Source organism: Neovison vison, chromosome 1, assembly GCF_020171115.1.
Source record: "Neovison vison isolate M4711 chromosome 1, ASM_NN_V1, whole genome shotgun sequence".
In the NCBI taxonomy this organism is placed as follows: Eukaryota; Metazoa; Chordata; class Mammalia; order Carnivora; family Mustelidae; genus Neogale; species Neogale vison.
Window position 1 is genome coordinate 297652849 of NC_058091.1, and position 16725 is coordinate 297669573.

A 16725-nucleotide genomic window follows, 5' to 3' on the forward strand; every position below is an offset into this window, starting at 1 on the left:
ATTTGGTAAAGCTATTTAGCATTGCCATCCAAAGAAAATGTAATGTTTTAATCATAAGTGTTTTTTTGAAATGGAGGCCAAACATTCATATTTATAATATGAAAAATATTAATATTTAAATATCTATCTCTAAATTTAATCAACTACAATTAGCATAGTGGAAACAAAAATACAGATGACCCCAGTCAATAAAATTTTTAAATGGCCTATAAAACTACTGTTTATTGAAATTAAGATTAAAGAATTCAATTTATACTTAAGAAGCTATTTAATAAAATGTTATTTTCTATAGTGCAACACAAGCATCTTAAGTGTTTTTGCCTTATTTTTCTCAATCATATAATTAGAAATCTAATTCACAGTATGTTAAGAAGTAACAGCATTTGTGAGAGTACTTTGCTCAGTGATTGGAATGTAATAATTGGTCATATATGAAAGTCAATTTTCCAGAACTGTTTCAAGATAAAATTAGGCCCTATCAAAAAAAAAAAAAATCAACTAGCTAAAAATGTCCAGTGTATGTATATTGATATGGAATATTTCTGAGTCCAGGAACCCCTTAAAATATGCCAATAACTTTTTTTTTTTAAATTATTATTTATTTATTTATTTTCAGAAAAACAGTATTCATTATTTTTTCACCACACCCAGTGCTCCATGCAAGCTGTGCCCTCTATAATACCCACCACCTGGTACCCCAACCTCCCACCCCCCCGCCACAATAACTTTTAATAGGTTTGCTTCCAGTGTCTTGGCTCTGTACCACTGTCTTGCATTATAGTGCTTACCAGGTGTTATTACCTGAATTCTGGAAAAGATCAACAGACATATGACTGCTAACAGCATTGTTAGTAATTCTGATGGTGTCTGATCATGGACACAGAGCCAAATGACCAGGGGAATTAGGAGATGGTTAGCAGTAGTGAGGATGACTCCAGCCAGGCTGAGCAATATGTGTGTAGAAAGAAGTCTAATAGGGAAGAACAGAAAGCAGAACATTGCAGGGAAGCTCTCATAGTCTTCTGGTGGCAATGTCTGGTCTCTTGGATACCTGTTGGTCTCTGTTGCAATGTAGCTAGTCCTTAAAAAGTACACTGTAATCATTTCAGGGATGATTATTTTGGTAGATTCCTCCAGAGTTTGCCGGCCTCTGGTGCAGTATGGTTGGCTTCATATCTTCTGGTAGTTGTAATCTTGTGGCTGAAGTCTGTGGTTCCACTTCCTTGTCTTGTCTTCTCCCCCTTCTAATACTTGTGCTGGCTCATGAATTGATTCTTCAGGATGTGCTTGATTGTATGAGACTCTGTCGGTCTGTTCTCTGACTCACCCCCCTAGACACATTCATCAGCCATTTCTATCTACCCACCCAGTTTGAGCTTCTAGCTCTTCCCCCCACTTCCACTCCACCAAGCCTTAAAGATGTTGACTAGAGGCATAGAAGAGGAAAAATGGTCAGGAGCCAAGAGACTAACCCTCTTTGACCACTTGTCATTCCGTTTGTTATCCTGAGAGCCCTTCTTCAGAATTCCTAGTGGTTTCCTCCTTTCCAGTGGAGTGAGAATTCTAATTTTATCTTTACTTCTCTCCATACTGAGGTTCTTATTAAAGCTTTACAAATTCAACAATTACTGGCTTTCTACAGATCCCCTAAAGAAAATATAATTTGAAACTCACTGTGAAATAATAACCATTTTATTCTATCTAAATCCTTGGAACCTAACACCCAAAATCTCCAGCCCAAAGAATGGTGTTAAATTAATTGGGGTGTAGCAACTATCAACATGTGTCGTGAGAAATTTTTGAAATGCACAAATCTTAATAACTTTAAAAATGCTGTTTACTCAGTGAACATTAAGTTTGTTTGGTTGTTTAAGGAAGTTTTGTTGTACCTTTAAATACTCATTATATATCACAGTATCTGGTTCATACTAAGAATTAAATAGTTGTTCATTGAATGGATTAAGTGATGGGATAATAAAAATTTTAATTTTTTTCACAAATATTGAGATAATGCAATTTCTGCTGATATTTTATATTTTGAAATCTTTTGTTAAAATATTCGGGACATAAATAAATCAAACCATTAAAGAGCAAGACATATTGAGTTGACAAGTAAAGTAAGAAAAGTCAAGAAAGATGGCTCATCTTGCTAATAGAATCTATTACTATTCCATATCTTTTTTCATTACTGCTGATTTAAAATGCGATAATTTAACTTGGAGTCTACTTATTTTATAAGACTATCTATGTAATTATTAAAAATATAAAATATTGCATCGCATACACTGTTTAGTGTGCTTCTTCCAAATACTAACTATCTTGTCAAGGATTTATCAGTGACAAACAAAGAATTCAGTTTGTTGGCAGCTGAAATGTCCAGGCTGATGTTATCAAATTAAAAAAAAGGGGGAGGCTTGCTTTAAATATAAAGTTACCTTTATAATAATACTGACTTGATAATTTTTTATCACAAGATAATCTCTAATATTTAGGTTAGAGTAGGAGATAAAATATTTAAAGCATTAATAAAACACTTTTATGAAAATCATCACAGAATATTTGCTTTTGCTTCAATATTAACAAAACTTCCATTTGTATGATCTTAGATGAAAAATCCTTCCTAGCTTTGTGAATGATACATAATTTAATTCCTTTTGAGAAATCATTAATTTGACTTTTTTGGATACAATTTTAAAAGGTAGAACTAATAGGCATCCCTAGACAGTAAAGTGTAAAATACAATATATGGATTTCTAACTCATGGCTCTTGAATTTCTCTGGGATTTACAAGAGATTGTTATAAAGTTTAACATGTACATCATAAAAATATTATTCCTTATTTATAATTTATGTTAGAAATTTGTGTGTGAATAAAGTGGGAGCATTGGGAGCCTGGTGGTGTATTTCATAACTTTTGTTATCATTTATAATGCAACTCTGTCTAGTTCGTTTCTCTAGCTGGCTCATCCTAAAGTGTACCCTTCCCTATTTTTGTTCTGTTCCATCAGATACTCGAAAATCTAATTCCCTTTGAGAATTACTTTCCCACCTTTGCGTCTGGCTCCAAGGGGAAGTATAATCTTCCTTCAGTCATCTAATTAGCAGTAGGAGTCTCTGTGCTGTAGTCTAAGATCAACACAAGTGTGAGGAGCTAGGGCGCTGACATCAATGAACACTTTATTAAATTACACACTCCCATAAGCAGGCATGGACTCTCAGGGCCCTGATAATGTATGCACCACTGCACTGACTCCCTGTTTTCTGAAACTGTGAGTGGCAGGCCAAACTCAGGTTATAAAGTCTTGATGAGATTACGTAGATTTTAAAAAGATCCTTGGCACACTGTTAGGTAATAGGTTTAGTCTGTTGTTTTGACAACTGGTAAGTAGCTAGAATTAAAGAATAAAAGGAAATAAGTTGGGGCATAGAGCTTAGGGCATCTTTTTCTTTGGACCATCAGTGTCTCAGAGGAGAACAAAGGATCCACTGATTTGAATAAAATTTCAAAATAATAAACCTTTTCTGGATACTGCCTAATTAGATTTGTAAATACACATAGTAGTTAATTTTATGGATAATTTACAAAAGCACACATTCTTAAATGCTTTTAAAATTATTAAAATATTTGATATTTGATAAAGATAAGTACAATGAAGCTAAATATCCTTTTTGAGAAATGACAGCTATCCTTCTATGTAATAAGCACTCTGACTGTTGCGAGATGAGATTTCATTGTAGTTTTGATTTCCATGTCCCTGATGGTTAGTGATGCTGAGCATCTCTTCATTACCTATTAGCCATCTGTATGAAGGTGTGATTTACATAGAGTAAATTCATCCTTTTTAGTGTAAAATTCCACGAATTTTGTCAAATGTATACACTCTCATGGCCATCCTCGCAGAAAAGATAGAGAACATTTCCATTCCCCCAGGAAGTTCCTTCATGTCACTCTGTGGTAATTAGGCCCCGGCAGCCACTAATCTTCTGTGGTTTGAGTCCCCATATTTCTATTCTTTCAAGAATGTCATATAAATGGAGTTATACACAATATATGATTTTTAAGTCTTTTTTTAATGCGTTTGAGATTCATTCATGTTGCTGTATCAGTAGTTCATATGTTTCTGCTGACAAGGAACACGTCAGTGAACGTTTGTGAGCACCTTTACCCAGCACCCATTTGAGGACATTCGGATCCTTTCCAGGTTAATGAATTACAAAAACTGTGGGTATGATCATTTACATATACTGTAGTTTCATGGGAACAAGTGTCTTTAATTCTCCTGGACAAATACCTAGAATGAGAACGTTATGTCAAATGGTAAGAATGTATGTAACATTTTAAGAAATCTCAATGATGGCTAGAATATTTGCATTCCCACCTGAAAAGTATAGAAGTTTCATATGCTTTGCATCCTTCCCACACTTGTTATTATCTTTTTTACATTTTATTTTAGCTATTTAATATAGTATAATGGTAAACATTGTGGTTTTACTTTTCAGGTTTTTATTAATGGTGAATGATGTTGAGCATCTTTTTATGTAATTATTTGGCATAAGTATTCTTTGTTACTATTGAGATGCCTATTCAAGCCTGTGCCTATTTTCAGTTGGGTTGTTTAATTATTGACGTTGGTATTTTTTAATGTACTAAAGATAAATGCTTTACCACATATGTGTTTGTAATTATTTTCCCTAAGTTTATGATTTGTATTTTCAGTTTATTATGTCCCTTATAAAAGACATACTATATATATCATATCATTATATATTAAATATATATATATATTTATTATGTGTATATATATGCTTTTGTCTCCTGAAGATTAATTCTTCTTTTAATAGTCTATTTAAAAAAGCTTAGATAATTGAATGGACTTATGTTTCTTTTTACTGCAATTTATATTCAATGCTATAATTATCCCTCCAAACACTTCTTTAACTATACCTTACAAATTTTAAAATACATCATTTTTTGAAATTTTATTCAATTTAAAATCAACAACACAAAAAACAACAGGTGTTGGCAAGGATGGGAAAAAAAGGAAATGTCTTGTACTACTGGGGGGAATGCAAAGTGGTGTAGCCACTCTGGAAAACAATATGGAGGTTTTTAAAAAAAATTAAAAATAGAACTACCTTATGATCCAGCAATTGCGTTACTAGGTATTTACCCCAAAAATACAAAAATACGTGTACTCCAATGTTTATAGCACCATTATCTGCAATAGCCAAATTATGGAAACAGCCCAAGTGTCCATCAACTGATGAATGGATAAAGAATAATGAAATATTATTCAGCCATAAAAAAGAATGCAATCTTGCCATTTGCGATGATGTGAGTATATACACTAACATTATTTTTTATTAACCTCCAATATTAATTTTTTCCAGTTGCACAATTTAAATTATGATTTTGTAATCACACTTGGCAGTTGCAAACTTAGGGTATACATTTGCACTACATACCAGACATATCAAATATTTGGGGGAATGGAATTGGAAAGGACTATTATGAGCTTTGTGATCTTAAATGATATTTTGTTTTTTGTGTTTCTTGTCATTCAGTTTTATCATCCTTTCCCCAGTGCTATGGATTTTTCTTTTTTAGAGCTTTAAAGTATATTCAGCATTGGACATATGAGTCCACTGTTGATGTGTGTGTGTGTGTGTGTGTGTGTGTGTGTGTGCATGTGCGTGCATTCCCATGTGTATCCTGCTTGGTTTGCTTTAGAATCCATAGACCAAGAGTACAGATTGGACTGAACAGTCTTTATAACTAAAGCTGAGGAGGGCAGAAACTACTGATACTTTGACTTGGGCACAGTGCTATGTTTCCCATCACACTCTGCTCTTTGTTCCTTGGATATACCACAGATGTTTTATTTCTTCCCTGGTAGTTGTCCTACTTCTATTTTTAAAATTAAAATCGGGGATGTCTGGGTGACTCAGTTGGTTAAGCGGCCCACTCTTGATTTTGGCTCAGGGGGTGATCTCAGGGTCCTGGGATCACGCCGCATGTCGGGCTCCACGCTCAGGAGGAAGTCTGCTTGAGGATTCCTTCTCTGCTCTCTCTTTCTCAAAAAAATTAATCTAAAAAAATAAAAATTGAAGTCAGCTCTGGTTTTAGAGTTTTTTTTTTTTTTAAGGTTTTATTTATTTATTTGACAGAGGTCACAAGTAGTTAGAGAGGCAGGCAGAGAGAGAGGGAGAGGGAAGCAGGCTCCCCACTGAGCTGAGAGCCCAATGTGGGACTAGATCCTGGACCCTGAGATCATGACCTGAGCCGAAGGCAGCAGCTTAACCCACTGAGCCACCCAGGTGCCCCTGGTTTTAGAGTTTTAACATCAAATGAAATTGCTATCATTCAAGATAAATTATGGAAGTGATCAATGTATTGTGCTTAAAAAGGTGAATGTTCTTTTTGACAAAAGAAATCAGGAGAGATCTTGAATGAATATAGGAGACTTCCATTTTAGAAAATTAGCACTTGAGGTATATGCCTTCTTTGTGACCACTTATTCCATTCCATAGCTGACTTATGAGGAAAAAAAAAAAAAGTGAATATTTAATCTGCATTGAACTTCTTTTCTATATCCCCTACTTATCTCCCCACGCCCAGGTATTTATGATTCTTTCTTGGTGGTTGTAGGAGGCAGGAAAATAAGTTAAAAACTCCTTAAATACCATGCATATATTGTATATTTCCTTTGATTATCTCAGTCCATTAAAAGCTATTCATGCACAAGAGTGCAAACACATACACAAACACACAAAACAATAAAATTTTTTCCAAGATGTAGAATTCATTTGGAAGAATAATCCAAGATGTAGAATTCGTTTGGAGGAATAATCCAAATGTTAGGATGTCGCACCATGTAATAAGAATCCCCATGCAGAAATTCAGAATGTATCATGCACCCAGAAGGGGTTATATGCAGAACATCTACCACCCATCCAAGGGAGCTAGGAAATGCTGAGCAATTTGCAGTTGACTTGAGTCAATGTGATTTTCTATATTGTGTCTTAATGGTCCAGAATTTAGATGTACTACTTTGTTTCTAGCACTGATCTTAACTCACTAAATTCTTATTAAAATGATTCATCTTTCTAGTTCCCACAGTGATTGTGACTGAATATGGGTCAAGTATATAATTTTTTCAGGAATCAGTTGTTTCCTTTAATATCTGAAAGCTTACAAATTTTATTGCCTTCAATAGTGTGGATTTTTGCATTAGTGACTTTTTTGTATTACACTGGATTTAGTCACTAAATGATTCAGTAAAACAGACATTAAACTATAATATTTTCAAATGGTTAAAAATAATGCCAGACAGGTGATGAGTCCTTCATTGATGTTTACACTTAAAAAAAAAAAAAAGTCAAATACACATACTTGGAAACCAAAACTTCTAAAAATAGGTGGTCATAAAACTTATCACATGAAAAACTGAGAGCCCTATTTCCATTGGAATTCCAAAAGACATTGCTGAGAATTGACTGGTTGACAGTGATGAGGCCAGGATCAGGGAATGTAAGTTAGAGAAAGGGACAGAAACTATGTATATCTATGTTTTTTAAAGAAAATTTTTAATATTTTTAATTAACTCATTTTCTGTCTTAATTCTAACTTTCCTTCTTAAAACACATTCTTTAAAAAGAAAGACTGCTACTGAAACTTTGTCCTCAAAGCAACTTGAATTACAAATTTTTACTTAAAATTCAGCATGTCAGTGACATGTCTTTTTGTTTGTTTTTATAACTTTATTTAATTATTTGAGAGAGAGAGAGCACAAGGCGAGGAACAGAGGGAGAGAGAGAAAGAGAGAATCTTTAGCAGACTCCTCTGCACTGAACACAGAGCCCAAAACGGGGGCTCAATTCCAGGACCCTGAGATCATGAGTCAAGCCGAAACCAAGAGTTGGCTGTTTAACTAACTGAGCCACCCAGGCGCCCCTGTCAATGATGTTTTAAGTCAAAAACAATCTGTGGAATTTATATGTCCAAACACATTCTCATTAACATTTTTTTTAAAGATTTTTATTTATTTATTTGACAGACAGAGATCACAAGTAGGCAGAGATAGGCAGAGAGAGAGGAAGGGAAGCAGCCTCCCTGCTGAGCAGGAGCTTGATCCCAGGACCCTGAGATCATGACCCGAGCCGGAGGCAGAGGCTTTAACCCACTGAGCCACCCAGGCGCCCCTCTCATTAACATTTTTTTTTTTTAAGATTTTATTTATTTATTTGACAGAGAGAGATCACAAGTAGACAGAGAGGCAGGCAGAGAGAGAGAGAGGAAGCAGGCCCCCTGCCAAGCAGAGAGCCCGACGCGGGACTCGATCTCAGGGCGCCTGGGTGGCTCAGTGGGTTGAGCCGCTGCCTTCGGCTCGGGTCGTGATCTCGGGGTCTCATTTACATTTTTAATAGATACTCTTTATCCAGGAACTTACTGTGTATATGTCCAAATAGTTTCATGATCTGTAGTTCACACACTTGTGCTGTCAGATCTCCCCCTTCAAGTTGGTTCATCTTTTCTGTGCTCAGCAAACCGGAAGCTAGCCAGGATGTCTTCTCACTAACAGTGTTTAAGTGTTAAGTTTTAATCATGATAACATCTATTCATTATTAAATTATGCAAGACATTTCAGAACAGTGCAAGGGAGATCTGGTGACCTGAGTTAGTGGTTATGACACTAACTCTCTGAAACTGAGCACATCGTGTAACATTACTCTTGAAACTCTTTCCATATCCATCAGATGAAATTATGGGTAAAAAAATTTATCTCTGAAGCTCGGTTCAAAAGTGTTTGATCATATGTTTGCTGATACGGTTAGGACCAACTTCCCCATTAGGCAGAGTATGTCTAGAACTTAGGGTTCCTAGTACTTATAGGGGAGGAACCCATCAAAATAGGTTTATTTCTTTTAAAATCAGAGGTAAAAATTGAGCTTTTAGGTCAAAGACAATGCTTTAATATGTAATATTAATATATGTGTCTTTCTATGAATGTCATTATAAAATGTTTGTTCTTATTATTTTATCGAGGAAAAAGCCCACAAAGGTAAACTACATAGGGCCCATGAAAGTCATAAGGAAGCAGGAGAGTGGGATTCTTGCCTCACAGAGTTGAAGAATGAATCTCCCAGACAAAGGAGAGTAAGGAAAGTGATGAGAGTTTTATGAAGCTAGGATACAGAAGAAGCTCTCCAGAGTGAGAGAGGTCTCAACAGAGTTGCCTGCGTGGGCCTCCATTGACGCTCTTTTATTTAGAACTGACCAGGGAGCTTGTGGCCTTAACAATCTTGGGGCATCTTGGTTTCAGTAAGGACTGGTGATAACTTCTTTAATGGTTTACTCCTTTATTAGGGTCTGGTAATTCTTTATTGGTCACAAGTGACTGTTATAAGAAGAGCCCAGCTAAGGCAGTGTGGTCTGGTTTGTTCCCTTATCTCTGGTTTCCTCACACCTCTGCATTTTTTGGCATTTCTGTGAGCCTGATCCCTTAGCCCTCTACCTATCTCTCCCTACCTAGTCTTGCCTATCTCTTAGTCAGTGAGTCTCTTTAGATGTGTATCAGTGGGTCATATACTTTGGGGATGATTCCCAACATGTATCTTGGGGTGGGGGTGGGGGTAGAAATAAAGGAGGTTTCCAAAGAAATTTCTATATGAAATTTCTACTCTACTCCTGTTAGAGTAGACTTACAGGATCCTGGGGATCAGGCTAAGGTTGCCTTTTGCCCTTAACAAAGAGTCAGTTAAGTCCCTAGGACAGTGTCACTCTGCCTATTTCAAGGACTTGTCAATGGGTGATACATTATAAGGAAATTTCATTTTATTTACAGTCCTTCTACCTTTGTTTTCCACATCAGTATGGATGGATGGGTGATGTTAGGGCTCCAGGAAATTGAGCCTATGGGTCTCTGGAAGTTAGACTATTGATAAGATTGATTTTTTTTTTTCTTCAGTTAATCACTAAGACATTTGTAAACTGAGGGACACTCCTGTCCTGCAGGACTCTAATCCGTGTAAATTATCCGTTTGTTTTCCCTTTCCTTAGCTTTAGCTCAGGCAGGAATGTCTGAGGACTGTCACACATATCCCACCGAGTGACAGGGGAGATTGCGGGGTGTCGGCTTGTGCTTTGTCCTCAGCTTGCCTTCTGCTTCCCCGTTGATAAGACAGACCTGACTGAGAGAAAATTGGGGTTGAACAATCAGATGACTTGGACTCTGCATTTTAACAGGCCTGGACCTAAATTTAGGTTTGATCTTAGGCTTCTGAAGAATTGTGTCATAAAATCAAAGTGAAGTGTTCCATTTTGTCCATGAACATCCTCCTTGCCCCGCCCCCAGAGCTTTGCACATTGTTTTTCCTGTTTGTGACCCATTACATATTCATGACCCATTATTCCAATTCATGGGACACCAGTCCATCCTACTGGGTTGCCAGAACTCGGTTTAACAACCACGCTAGTTTGCATACATCATGCACACAGGTACGCACAAGGACATTGTTTTCTCTTCCCTATGTGTCATGTAGCACATGATATTCTGAAGAAAGCTTTCTCAGACCATTCCTGTTTGGATTTGGTGCTCATCAACACTTAGTTCTTAGACGGTGAGAGTTGTTTCAGCTTTGTTCACATTTGACAGCTTCCATACAGCAAATTGTATGGTGCACAGAAAGTGCTCTATAAACATTGCTGAGAGAACAGTTCTGAACCTCAGTGATCCCATCTACATACTGAAAATTCTAAGCACACCCCTCTGAGATTGTGAAAAACAAAACAAAACACACCGACACACAACTATTGGTACAACTAGCATATTAGGGTGCTCATTATAATCTGGCTTAATTTAAACTATTAAAGTAAACTACTAAAGTATTTAATTATTAAATTATTAAACTTAATTTGAACTATTAAACTATTAAAGTATTAAATTATTTAATTATTTAAACTATTAAACTATTAAAGTATCTACAAATCTCATGCAATGTTTTAGAGTCTAGAGTCTATACTTAAGCACTGATATCTTAAAGACTTAAAAAAATAGAAAATAAAGAAATAAACCGTATACTGTCTTTTTAGTTCATTTGAAAACTATGATGAAAGTACTATTTAACATTGAGCCAGGCATTATGAAAAATAGAAAATAAATTACAATCTAGTCCTTTCTGCCCTCAAGAAGATGAAATTAAACACAATGCTATTCCAATTTTATATTTCAGCTACAGATGCATAATTTAGGAGTTAATCCTTTTTTATGTAATGGGTCTCCACATAGAGATAAGATAGGCTATCTACAAATGGGCTTTTTAGTATTGTGCAAATATTGAAGCATAATTAGAATTAAAAATTAGTGCTGATAAAATTGTCTGCTTCTTTTATTTAAGCCTGACCGTCTCATAAATGCTTGCCAGTAAAGATCTGTCTTATGATTACTGTGCTTATCCACATGTAATAACTATATTTATAAATGAAGTAGATATTTTATGACCGATAATGTATCTCCACATTTGTACTTTTGACTAATTTTACAAGTTAATGTCATGTCTTTCTGCACTTTTAGATTGAACAGCAAGAACACAGTTTTCTGTTGGTTGACCCCAATTTTGTGCCTTTGCTATAAATTCACATAGTAGAACACAGTGAAGTGCAATGATTGTTTGCATGTTATTTATTAGTACATGCACAGGCTTCACATAAATAACTTCGAAAGGAAGTTATCTTTAAGTGTTTTTTTTTTTTTCTTCTAGCTATGGAAATTTTTGCTTGATGTCCTACAGAGAATGCATTAAATGAGGAATCATGCCCTCTCTTGGGAAGGAATTCCTAACAAAACTCTCAAGCCCTCTCTCCCCATCTCTTCATTTATTGCTTTTCAGAAGCAGTTCAAGTCCTGGATCAAAGAAAATTGGGTACCAGATGGCTTTTCTCCTAACATCTTTAAGTCACCCTGAGAGCATTCTTGCTACCAATTTCCACATAGTGAAATAAATCCTAGCTAGCTACAATAGAATGAGACTTCCAGGAAGCAGCAGGCGTAATGTCACAGCTGTATTAGCACTGCTAACTTGAGCGAAGATCACGTTACCTCTGGGACTGTCACTTGCTACTGAAGTTAAAAAGGCTGCAGAGAACAAAGCAAGAACTCTTGGGTGCTATTTATTTATTTATTTAGTTAGTTTATTAGCAGGGACCTTAGAGAAAATGGCCACACCAATTTATGTGTCTCACTCAACAATGCTCTCTTGACTCCTGCCACATGCTCTATCCACACACTGCCCTAAATTTATGTGCGTCCTATCTGGTTTTGCTAATTATCATGTTAAAATGTTAACACGTAGTAGAGTGGAGAAGTGTATTGCTGGTTTGTGTGCAGGTCACATTCCTGGGGAATAAAATTAATTTCAAATGGTTTTGCTTGAAGGGGAATTTTAATCTGAGGAGAATAGCAAGGAATCGAGCTTCTTGGAATTCTGTCTGCATTGGTAAAAATCCTCACAATGTTTGATAATTTATCTGATACTAGCAAACTTTTGTGTTACGTATTTCATTCAAAAATAATATATTGATTTCCAATTTGACAAATGTTTGTGTGAATTCCGTGCTGTTACGTTCAAATAGGATGTGAGTATAAAATGCTATAAAGGGCCCTGGATATGTTATTGTTTTTTTTTTTTTTTTAGAAAAAGAAACCAAGTTTCCTTCGCATTGAAATGTTTTTGAAAGAATAATAATATTCAGTCCAATTCCAAAAATGTTTAATACTTTGTGCAGTCCCTTTATTTTAACTTGTGATTCCAGGCATGAGACCCTGTTTTAAACTTACAGTCTAAACAGAGATACATATGCAAACACATACTTAAGATAGAGTGATAAATATTCAATGTAGAATTATGCATTTCCTGTGACATTAGAGCACAGTAGGTAATGTGTAATGAACTCTTGGAAAATATGATCAAGCATATGGACTCATATTACTTGAGTCCTTAGTGTAGTGCTTTGATTCAATTATCTCACATAGTGCTTTATACTAGATGCATAAAATGGTATCAGCTGCATAAAAAGGAAATATTTAGTATGCACTGGCTCATTTAAATTGTATAAACACACCTGAAAAATGTTCCTTTAGTTCTCGATCTTGAAATGTCATTAGGCTGTATTGGTGCTATGAAACTCTAAAAGGATTAAAATTGTTCATCCATAGAGGCTTGGGTTTGGTGTTAATAATCTTTAGGATTTTCTATTATGATCATAAATGACAAAATTAAAGAAAAATTTAAAAGCTAGTACATTAAGATCTTAATCAACATAATCAACTGACTGAAGAATGACTAATTCCTTTTATTAGCCAGGGATGGATTATAGCTTAATTGATCATCTGTGATGTGTGGAGACCTAATTAATAATTGAGATGTGTCAAAATGTCTATTACACTATATTCTATAATCTGCCATTTTTGGCTTACTATTTATAAATAAAATTAGCATATTTTAGAGAAAACAATGGTTTTGATAAATATTTCAGAAAAATAATGAAAACTCTCTGGTTGTAAAAATGAAATAAAACAGACAAAGATTTGAAAGTGTACATATAAAGGAAAACAATTTCTAGTATGAGCAGATTAATTACTGTAGTGCGCTGACTTGAATCAGTTTCTTCTGATTAAAAAAGAATCTGGAAAAAAGCTGATTATTTGGAAATAATAATGATCTTCCTGTAGTCACCTTATATTGTATTTTCCCATCATTGTAACATGCTACATTAAACAGGAAGAAGTCATGAACGTGTTCTGAAGATGATTTAGGTTTAGAGAGGTCTTTGGGTTTTTCTGTTCAAAGTGTGTGGTCCAGCCTCATTGACATTACTGGGGAGCTTGTTAGAAATGCAGAAGCTTGTGCTCCACCCAAACTTACTAAATGAGAACACTGACATCTAACCAGAACCCTAGGAGATGTGAATTTACATTAAATGTTGCCAAGTACTGATCTAAAGGAATGACAGGAATGCAGAATGTTAAGAGATGGTTCAAAAATTTTTAAGCTTCATGTGATATTCATACTAAGTGATTTTTGAGATTAAAATAAGGTACTGTGGTGTTAAAAGATTTCTTGAAAATAAATTTGTTAACTGGAAATGAATATAGAATTTCATTAATTTTTAACATTTTCATATCAGGAAATAGTTTAACTGTTGTCTCAACCCACTTAATTGCTTCTAATTATAATTCTGTTTACAATTTCAAATAAGTATCACTCTCTAACATTATATTTTCATATTCTAAAATTTAGCTTTTATTTTTCACCATAGGTAATCTAACCTGTTCAGAAAAACTCTTATATTATTGCTTAATTCAAGAATGTTCAGTTATGCATGTAACAATTCACTAGTGAGGGAAATTCAACAGACTATAAATATCCAGACATGATTTGGAATTATGTATTAGTGAGGGAGTAGTTTATGTATGTAAAAAGTTACATGTCAGACTTTAAATGAAACAAATAATTGGAAATAATGTAATAATAATGTAATATATTTAAAAAAAAATATCACCTGGTTCCAGACATGACAATGAACTGTAAAGTTCAGATGTTATCTTCCCGGTAGGTAGTTAGACATGTTAACAATTTTTAATTGATTTGGGTCTTGGTGAAGTGGGTTTTGGAAAATTAATTTAGCTAACACCCTGTAGGATATATTACAAAGTAAAAAAGATGAAGGTTAAGGAAATTTGTTAGTTTGATAGTATATATTTTCTGCATGAAATAATGATGATTTAAATAGTGTGTTGGCACAGGGCTCCTGGGTGGCTCAGTGGGTTAAGCCTCTGCCTTCTGCTCAGGTCATGATCTCAGGGTCCTGGGACTGAAGTCTGTGGGGAGCCTGCTTCCCACCCCGCCCACCCCCGCCAACCCCTCTCTGCCTGCCTCTCTGCCTACTTGAGATTTCTCTCTGTGTCAAATAAAAAAATAAAATCTTTAAAAAACTATATAAATAGTGTGCTGGCACATATTATGGGGTTGGAAGAACTGACAGCCAGGAAGAAAAAAACACAAGCAAGAGTGTATATTGACAGACCATGTTGGAGATATACTTGATTTAATGAAAGTGTCAAAGATGCTCTGTATTTTGAGTCAGGTTAGTGGAAGAGTAATTATTTGTGGCATCTATAATGAAGGAGCAATATTTTGAAAATGCTAATAACTGGGTTTGTAGCTACAAAGAACATACCTAGGAAGAATTAACATTGGACAAATTAACTGTTGTTTTTTTTCCTATAATTTCTTATTTTTATTTTGTGTGTGTGTTTATAAGTTCTTTTTTTTTTCTTACAGTATTTTTAGGTTTCTAAGAAATTTAAGATGAAGGTACAGAGATTCCTCAAATACCCACTGCCACCACACATTCATAGTTTCTCCCATTCTCAACATCACTTACCTGTATGGTGGTTTGTGGGGTTTTTGTTTGTTTGTTTGTTTTTGTTTTTGTTTTTTACCACAAATGTCCTTGGACATTCAACCGTGTCCAATCTACTAATAAGCCTATCAAAGTCCTTTTTCATTTGCAGTACAGTGTTTTTTATCTCTTCCATTTCATTTTAGTCCTTAGGATTTCTATCTCTGCTTACATTACCCATCTGTTCTTGTATGTGATCTACTTCATGCATCAGAACACCTAACATATTAATCATAGTTGCTTTAAATTCCAGCTCTGCCATGTCTGATTCTGATGCTTGCTATGTCTCTTCAGTTTGTGATTCTTTGCCTTTTTGCATGCTTTATAATTATTTTTGTTAATAAGTGGACACATACGGGGAAATGGAACTGCTATAAACAGCACTATAGTAATGCGACGGGTTTCGTGCAGGGTCAGGGGAAGCCTACTATATAGCCTGTGGTTAGTACTTTAGCTTAGAGAGCCTGTGAGCCTATGCCCTTGGATTGTGAACTTCACAAACATTTCTCATTTTTTTCCTTCTGTAGGTGAAACGTGATGACTAGATAGAACTGAACCATATATTTCCCTTCCCCCAGGTCAATTAGACTTTGATAATACTCTAGTAAATTAGGCTCTGGTTAACTAGTTTCCCCTGAGGGCAGACCTTGTTAGGAAAAGAATGATCTAAGCTTTTCAAAATGTTTTCTGCTCCTCCAGTTGAAAACATAGGGGATTTTTCTCAGATTTTACTGCAAGAACCTAGTCAAGCTGCTGCAGGTAAATCTCGTAATATTGAGGAGACCCGCCCCCATCCCTAGATGGCCCTGGAGGTTTTCAGTTTTAGAGTTGTGTGCAGTAAGCCTCCAGTAATTTGTCAGTTACAGTTCAGGTTTCCTGTATGATTACTGGTTCCAAAGTGGTTTCTGCTCTTGAGTCTTTGCTGTTAAGTTTTGTTTCCTTTATCCATCCGTCTCTCCAATCTCAGGAGTACGAGTTTGCCCAGAGTCCTCCTGTGGATCTCATGGATCCAGAAGAGTTGATTTTTCAGTCTGTTCAGCTTTGTGTTGTTACGGTGGAGTGGTTACTTCAGGCTCCTTACTTGTGGAACAAAAACGATTATTCTTTTTGATCGCTAAGTAACATTCTTTTGTGGAGAAATACTATAATTCACTTATCCATTCACCTGTAATGTTTGGTTTGTTTCCAGGTTTTTGGCTATTATCCATTAATTTCTATATACCTTCATATACAACGTTTTAAAGATCTATTCATTTATTTGA

At 35.3% G+C, this 16725-nt stretch overlaps 1 protein-coding gene across 2 annotated transcripts in view; it reads left to right on the top strand.

Annotated features, from left to right (window-relative positions):
* The window catches only part of LOC122895787 (cadherin-10), a 175889-nt gene that overhangs the window by 42208 nt on the left and 116956 nt on the right, over positions 1-16725 (top strand). Inside the window, exon 1 of one of the 2 annotated variants that reach the window (XM_044233494.1) lies at positions 11885-11922. The exons of the other annotated variant lie outside the window; for it this stretch is intronic. The gene's annotated coding sequence lies outside the window, so the exon portion shown is untranslated. Of the gene's footprint in view, positions 1-11884; positions 11923-16725 lie in introns of those variants that run through there. 2 annotated transcript variants of the gene reach the window in all.